An 8,261-nucleotide genomic window follows, 5' to 3' on the forward strand; every position below is an offset into this window, starting at 1 on the left:
TTAAAATCCAGTGAATGAAATTAATGTAAAAGATCCGGGAAAAAATCCCAGCAAATTTGAGTGATTGAACCCGGACCCGTGACCGGGACCAAGAATCCTGAATTAACCGGGACCGGGACCGGGAATCATAAATCAGCATTTGAACCGGGACGGGACGAAAAATGTGACTTGACCCGGTTTGACCGGGACAGGGACCCGGGATAGCTCAAAATTGCCAATCCGGTAACCGGGATTCCCGGTCACTCTCCTGAAAATTACATAACAAACTTGTTTTAAATGAGCGAGTCTCATTACAGAACGAAAATAAGTAAATCATTTATATCACCTGAATTAAGGGGTATTCACCTGACCTCCCTCCGTCGAAAGATTCTGTCTTAACTTTCAGATACCTTAACTTTAACTGATTTGCAAACATGATCGAGAGACTCAGTTTACCTGAGAAGATACGAGTGATAGTAACAACAACGTCAGTACCAGGAGAAGTTATAATTGTAACATGAATTAATTTCTCCACGCTGTACAAGATGTAATTGTGGAACTACAAATGTGATCATATTAAACATTTTACATGGGTTGAATATATTATGTGATACATAAGAACTACCGGAATATAATATATTCATAATCCAGAACTGTAAATATGAATCAAATCAATGAAATTTGAAAAAAGTAAACAGAGAAAAAGAAACAGAGAAAGTAAACAGAGAAAGTAAACCAGAGAAAGTGACAGAGAAAGTGAACAGAGAAGTAAAAACAGAGAAAGTAAAAAGAGAAAGTAAACCAGAGAAAGTAACCAGAGAAAGGTGAACAAGAAAGTAACACAGAGAAAGTTAACAGAGAAAGTAAACAGAGAAAGTAAACAGAGAAAGTAAACAGAGAAAGTAAACAGAGAAAGTAAACAGAGAATCTAACCAGAGAAAGTAAACAGAGAACCATACCTTTACGAACCGCAACATTGCACAAAGAACTGAATGAGATCCACTACAAGCCTTCTCTCTGTCCTTCTTGTACTCAATCAATCCCCTCACTCAGTCCACTACAACTTGTAGAGCTGCTCTAAACTAACCGCTCAGAACCTTGTTTTAGCTTATGTTTGTGTTTATAATCTTATAAAATAGATTAGCATTAAGTCTTCAGTTTCAATGATAATGTTTATTATCCACTATCCAACCCCAATGGATTGTTACTTGAATTTAGTTTGGATCTATTTTTGTAACTTATTGTTTAGAGACACTAAAATGATAACAGACACAACCGAAATTTAGTAAAAATTTCGGTTGTGGTTGATTACTCCCAATTTATCATAGACCAAGTTAACTCGAGTCATAGATATTATATATGTTATGTATAATAGTCGAATATAAATTCTACAGTATAAATGTCAAACTGATGACATACATATATCCGTACATAGAAATCCTCAGCTAGTTCAGGAATAAGTTAAGAAGCACGGCTGCGTTTACTGACGTTCATACCACCTCGACCTTTTATTGTCATTCTTTTCTTAATCCAAAGGTTCTTCCTGAAAATAATAGAAAATTGATCGACTGTGCCAAAATCTTTATTTAAACGGCTAAATCTTTAAATTTAGTGAATGTTTCAAATTTAACAAAACAAATCAAAACATAGAATATTCTGCAAATTTCATACACTTTAACTTGCAACTGCTTTAAAATTTAGGTTACTTTGTGGTTGATAGTCTATATTAACCGAAGTTATTGCTTAACTATGAACACAGTTTTAAAATAAACCAAGAACAAAATCCCTTAAAAACTTGTCCCTGCTCAACCAATAAACTAATTTTATTGGTTTTATTACTGAAATATCTCACAGAGCAAGTAACAAGAGTGTATAAATAACTTCAAATACTTGTCATCTTGGTGCTATTAGTACAATGATTGCTTAGTTTGTACCTTAAAGATATTGATAACTTGAATCACCACAATCCTTACCCCCATAGTAAGGCGATACCTTCACTAGTGGTACTGTTGATGAACCCAGTTTCATCAGCATCTCTCAGAGGTCCTGGAGACTGCATTGTCCCTCCTAAAGTAATCATTTATAACAGTGACAAAACAAAATACAGTTATTTCAGTAATATATGTTTCTCATTACTTGCATGGTTATATTGATATTGGAGGCTTTTTTAATGAGCAAAAAGTAAGATTCCAAAATTTTAATTTTGGCTATGAATTTGGTGAAATTATCTTTTGAATAACTGCTACAAAGGATGTCATCTTCAATCAACTATTATCAGTAATGTAAGCTGGCCCAGGAACTATGAAAGTGACCATCAAGCCAGAGGAAAAAGACTACTCGGAATCTTAAGATCACTATTGTGATCACTCACTACCACGAAATACAATAAGACACAAAAGAATAAGTGAACATGTTATAAGATTATTATTATACGTCATTTAAAGGAGTTGTTTTTTATTAACCAGTTGTTTTTTAGTTAAACTGACCATTGCGGTTAAGTATTTACTAGCGAATATCCCTGTAATTAAATGAATATAATTATTTCACGCTTTCTTCTAAATCAAGATAATTAGCCAAAGGAAAGTTCTTCAAAGGACGTAAAAAAAATCAGCAATTTGCCCGCACTGCACCATCATAGAATGTAATTTAATAAAGCACTACTAGCCATAACATTTGAATGGGGAATATCAGAGATAAAAAGTTTATCAGGAACACAAAACATGGTTCTCTGGTTTTTTAAATTTCTGCCGTTTGTACATTTATTCTATTGGTTTATTTATTTTTTTGAGGTGACTAACCTTAAGCTAGACAATCACCATTGTTGAAAATATCTGTATATTGTTCGAAAACATTTTTAAACTTAAACTAAATATTAACTAATTAAAATCATCAACAACAAGATTACGTTCAAGGTTCATGCAAATTTCAAACTCAAACAATGCTGGGTTTGTCCTGGCACAGGTCACCCAAAACTCCACCCGCCACAGAGGTTTGAATGCAAGCTCACTCAGAATGCTCTTCAGAACAGTTGCAGTAGTACTCACAAAACTTTTATATATATATATGCTCCAGTGCTCCTATATGGCTAAAAGATAACTTGATACTTTCGAAAACTATAATGCCATGGACCTCTATGAAGATAAGCTACCACTCCTATCCTCCCAAAGATTTGACCTCTGTTGTTGCTTGGAATCCACCCCTAGGATATACTACAAGATGATCACTATGGAAATCTTAATAAAAGTTGATCCCTTATGCAAGGGCTCATCTTGCAGCTAAGAGCAAAACCGAAAGGCCCACCGCGATACCAGCACCATATTGACAGGATACGGAAGTTTACTAAACGTGGACACTGGGTCCAACGAACTGAAACAGAAGCAAATAGACCTTCTGACTAGGTCGCAGAACAAGTGTTGTCAGCTACTCCAAAAAGAATAAATAACCTCTTCATGGACTTGAATTGGAATAAACATCTCATGGTACTGAACCCAAGAATAAAATCAGAGTGAGTGTCAGATACATTAAAACATTGATGAAGGACCAAAAAGAACTTTCCTTGGCTACTCAAGCACAGAGCACAGACACCAAGGTTATAATATATTATAAAGGGTCTCAATAAGAGTCTCGACTGCCTAGACGTCAGACCTTTTTTTGTTTTTTTTTTTTTTTTTTTTTTTTTTTTTTTTTTTTTTTTTTTTTTATTTTGGCATCGGTAGTTTTTCCTCTGGCCCGGGATCAGCGACTCCTAGGGACCAAGGATAAAGGTGTAGAACATTAGTATCTACAAAACTTTCAACGTTGTTTTTACAAGTAGACAGGGCTTGCTGCGCAAGGAAGAAAAGCAGGGGAGAAACACTCACAACATATACAAATAAATATTATAAAACATAGCAAAAAAGAAATTCAAACATCCTAACACTACTACAAATGTTTTTATTACATACTAAATGTGATACATGATAATTATATGCTGTTATGACAAGAAACAGGGCTTGCAGGGCAAGAGATGGATCAAAGGGCCTAGTCACAGAGTGTAATATACAAGCGACTCAGCAAGAACCCATTGCTGAAATCTGGCACACAAAATACCACAAACAATACAAGAAAAACAAATATATCAAACAATAATGTTTATAACAAGAATCAGGCTTGCAGAGCAATAGAAGAAAAATAAAGAAAACTACCATCAACTGTATATACCGTAGTCCATCGATAGTAATCATTACTAATACACAAATCCACAGGGCAACAACAATATTAAAATCCATAATAAATACTCAATCAACCCAATATAACGAGTTTAAAAATTGGTATAAACCAGAGACAGGGCTTTGCTATAATGGATAAAGGATGATGGGGGAGGATGCTATATTGGGGGTAAACAATAACTTGGAGAGGTGACAGTAGAAGATAAAGCTACTCGACGGTACGAGTATTAATAGGCAAAGCGTGCAATGTAACAATGGGTAATGTTAGGTAATATGTATATTGTATATACTTATATACGTAAGATGCTGGGGTTACTGTGCAAACTGGTCCCTAGCTGTAGTAGTTCAGTCCCTATTTATTGTGAAATCACTGAAAATAGCACTGCAAACTGCATGTAACCATAATTAATGTTCTTTCTAAAAGCTTCAAAAACGCGGTCAACTTCAAAAAACTTCGGAAAGTTAATGCGAATACATTCAACAGTAACTTTTAAACAATGAGTGTGATCAACAACAAGATCAAAAAGATCAAAACCACGACCCCGCAACTCTACCGAGACACACAAACGAGAGAGAGAGAGAGAGAGAGAGAGAGAGAGAGAGAGAGAGAGAGAGAGAGAGAGAGAGAGAGAGAGAGAGAGAGAGAGAGAGAGAGAGAGAGAGAGAGAGAGAGAGAGAGAGAGAGAGAGAGAGAGAGAGAGAGAGAGAGAGAGAGAGAGAGAGAGAGAGAGAGAGAGAGAGAGAGAGAGAGAGAGAGAGAGAGAGAGAGAGAGAGAGAGAGAGAGAGAGAGAGAGAGAGAGAGAGAGAGAGAGAGAGAGAGAGAGAGAGAGAGAGAGAGAGAGAGAGAGAGAGAGAGAGAGAGAGAGAGAGAGAGAGAGAGAGAGAGAGAGAGAGAGAGAGAGAGAGAGAGAGAGAGAGAGAGAGAGAGAGAGAGAGAGAGAGAGAGAGAGAGAGAGAGAGAGAGAGAGAGAGAGAGAGAGAGAGAGAGAGAGAGAGAGAGAGAGAGAGAGAGAGAGAGAGAGAGAGAGAGAGAGAGAGAGAGAGAGAGAGAGAGAGAGAGAGAGAGAGAGAGAGAGAGAGAGAGAGAGAGAGAGAGAGAGAGAGAGAGAGAGAGAGAGAGAGAGAGAGAGAGAGAGAGAGAGAGAGAGAGAGAGAGAGAGAGAGAGAGAGAGAGAGAGAGAGAGAGAGAGAGAGAGAGAGAGAGAGAGAGAGAGAGAGAGAGAGAGAGAGAGAGAGAGAGAGAGAGAGAGAGAGAGAGAGAGAGAGAGAGAGAGAGAGCCCTTTGCAGCTCTCATACAACTGTAAGCTTGAGCGAACACGCCGTGCTTGACTCGGGACGTATACGTATAGTATCGTAACATTATTATATATATTATGAGTGTGAGTGAATTATGAAATTAAGAAGCTGCTGTACCACCAACTGTGAAGTATCGTGTCACGTGACCTGACATTTTCTGACAAGATGGACGTTCTAGTAATATGTGTAAACTGTTTAGTAGTTAGTACTTGACGAAATGTGCGGTGAAGCAAAATTAAGGCCATGTGGCATGGCATTGCTCAGCTTGGATCTTATCGTTATGATTGGTTACTATCTAGATGAAGAGTTCAACGTGTATAGTACGTGAAGAACGCTAGGAACGCGAAGAAAGTTTCGAATCTTAAATAAGATTGTGCTGGGAAGTGTGACCTTTATATTATTACTGTAACCAGCGCGACTAGCCATTAAGCAGGTATAAGAGAAACTTTAAACCTGGAATTTTCACCAGCTGAACGACAAACTGATCTGACTTAAAACTTCTACTACCAGCTAAAGATCAAAATAATATTTAAATTAAAAGGAGATAACTGAGAGCTAACCTAGTTTACAGAGACTCGGTCTCACAAAATCAATGCGGGAATAAAGACCGGTAAACGACAAGAACATAATATAGCCGGGCCAGACAAGAATCTTCAAGTTTACTGTTGTTTTCGTGTTTACCAGTCTAGATTCATATTCATACCACAGAGTACTTTAAAGTTGTAAATAAGATACAAAGAGACGATTATAGAACCCCGATAGTATGGAAATAGGGTCTTAACTATTTGACCAGGAGATAATCATCTTCACTTATAAGTTACCGTAATTTAAAGTACCTTTAGAGGCCCTTATATACGACTTACATTCTTAAAACTTCAAACATAACCTGTACCTCCTAGTTTGCTTACTAAACCACAAAACGGACATATCAAAGTTTCAGAAGCTCGAAGGGGAGCATGCTAATCTCTAATGTTCAGTATTTCCAATCCTTTGTAATCTATCGTCGTAAGTATCCTTGGACGTGTTCAAACCTGGTTGGTGGTTTTGTTACATTTTTCCCACTCTTTACTTCTGGGCCCCCAGATTGAAATCTGTAACATTTTAAGAAAAACTGAAACTACTGACAAAAACTAGACCCTTTGACTGAGGGCACCCTTGAATCAAAATTTTTGTAACATATTCAGGTCCTGAGATATAGCAGTTTAGTTGGGGGCCCTGGATATTGAATTTTGTAACACATTTCTATGTTACACTTTTTCAATGAGTTTTTAGAGAAGCTTCTTGATAGTTTTTGAAGTTCAGACCAGTTTTTCCAGGTCACAAAGGGTTCCATCAACCATATTCTTGACCAAATTTTGTACTTGGGCCCAAAACATTGAATTTTGTAACATATTTATGTATTGACTACAAAGCTCATATCTGGAATGTTCAATATATTCTTGTACTGTTAACATGGTTTTTAGATTCTCATACAGAATTGTAAAGCAATCCTTATTCGTATAATTTGATAAAATGGCTGCAGAACTTGAATAATGTAACATTAGAAAGTAAATTTATAGAGTATAGTATATAGTATGTATCCTAGTTTGAGGGGTGTTAGGCCAAGCTATATTATAGTTTTGAAGTTCAGACCAGTTTGCCTAGGTAATAAAGGGTTCCATCAACCATATTATTGACCATATTTTGTACTTGGGCCCAAAACATTGAATTTTGTAACGTTTTAATGTTCCGGTCAAGCATTTTGTACACCAAAATTGTTACAAATTTCAATATATAGGGCCCAATTTCTATTTTCTATACAATTTGATATATAAATTAAACGTTTTTAAATATCCAACCTTTAATCTAATTAGCTATATTCATTTGATTAAATTTACCGCGTTCTGTCGTAGAACATTACATTTAAATTGTTACAAAATTCAATAATTTGGTCCCAATTATCATTTTTTAAATTTGTTAAGTTGTTTCATGTCTTTATTATAATGCATCAACCAACTTAAAACCAATACTAGATCAAACAACTCTGTATAACATGTACTCATTTGTAACCATGTTACGTTATTCAAAGAAATGGGCCTTTTTTATTATGAACCATATACCAAGATTGTGGTAATGCCTTTATACAAGAATTGCTGCACTAGTAACCTGGTTTTAGAGTTAAATACATATCCTACACTAGCTTTGGTTGTAACAAACTATAAAGATATCATGAAAACAAGATGTTACAAAATGTCCATTTTGGGCCTTTTTATGAACTCAAAAGTGGGCCTTTTTTCATTCCACAGCTAAGCAAATACCTAAAGTACATTTTTGTGAAGCAAGAATCTTTAGAATTTAATAATTGGCTGAGCCATTGAAAAGTGTAACCAAATGTTACATTTTTCAATATAACTGGGCCATTTTACAATATTATTCATAGCCGATGACCTGAGACTATTTGTTATGACAATTATAATCATATCTGAAAGTTTCAAGACCATCGAGTAATTATTAATGGAGTTATTGTAAAAATGAGAAAATCGCCCATCTTGGCAGTGTAACAAAACCACCAACCAGGTTTGAACATGTCCCCTTATATACTTGTTATGGTCTTAGCACGTAGTTAATACCATCATATTATGCATCGTTATTTGCATTGCAATTATGCTTGTAATCTTAAAAATGTCTAAGTGCTTAAGCGAGCATAGAAATTCAGAAGTGTTTCAAGGTACGATATAATTACTGCTTACATATAACAGCTATACCTCAGTGATAGTTAATATGTTTAACGCAGTTT

The sequence above is a fragment of the Bolinopsis microptera genome, chromosome 8 (genome assembly GCF_026151205.1).
Source record: "Bolinopsis microptera isolate Bmic1 chromosome 8, MBARI_Bmic_1.0, whole genome shotgun sequence".
In the NCBI taxonomy this organism is placed as follows: Eukaryota; Metazoa; Ctenophora; class Tentaculata; order Lobata; family Bolinopsidae; genus Bolinopsis; species Bolinopsis microptera.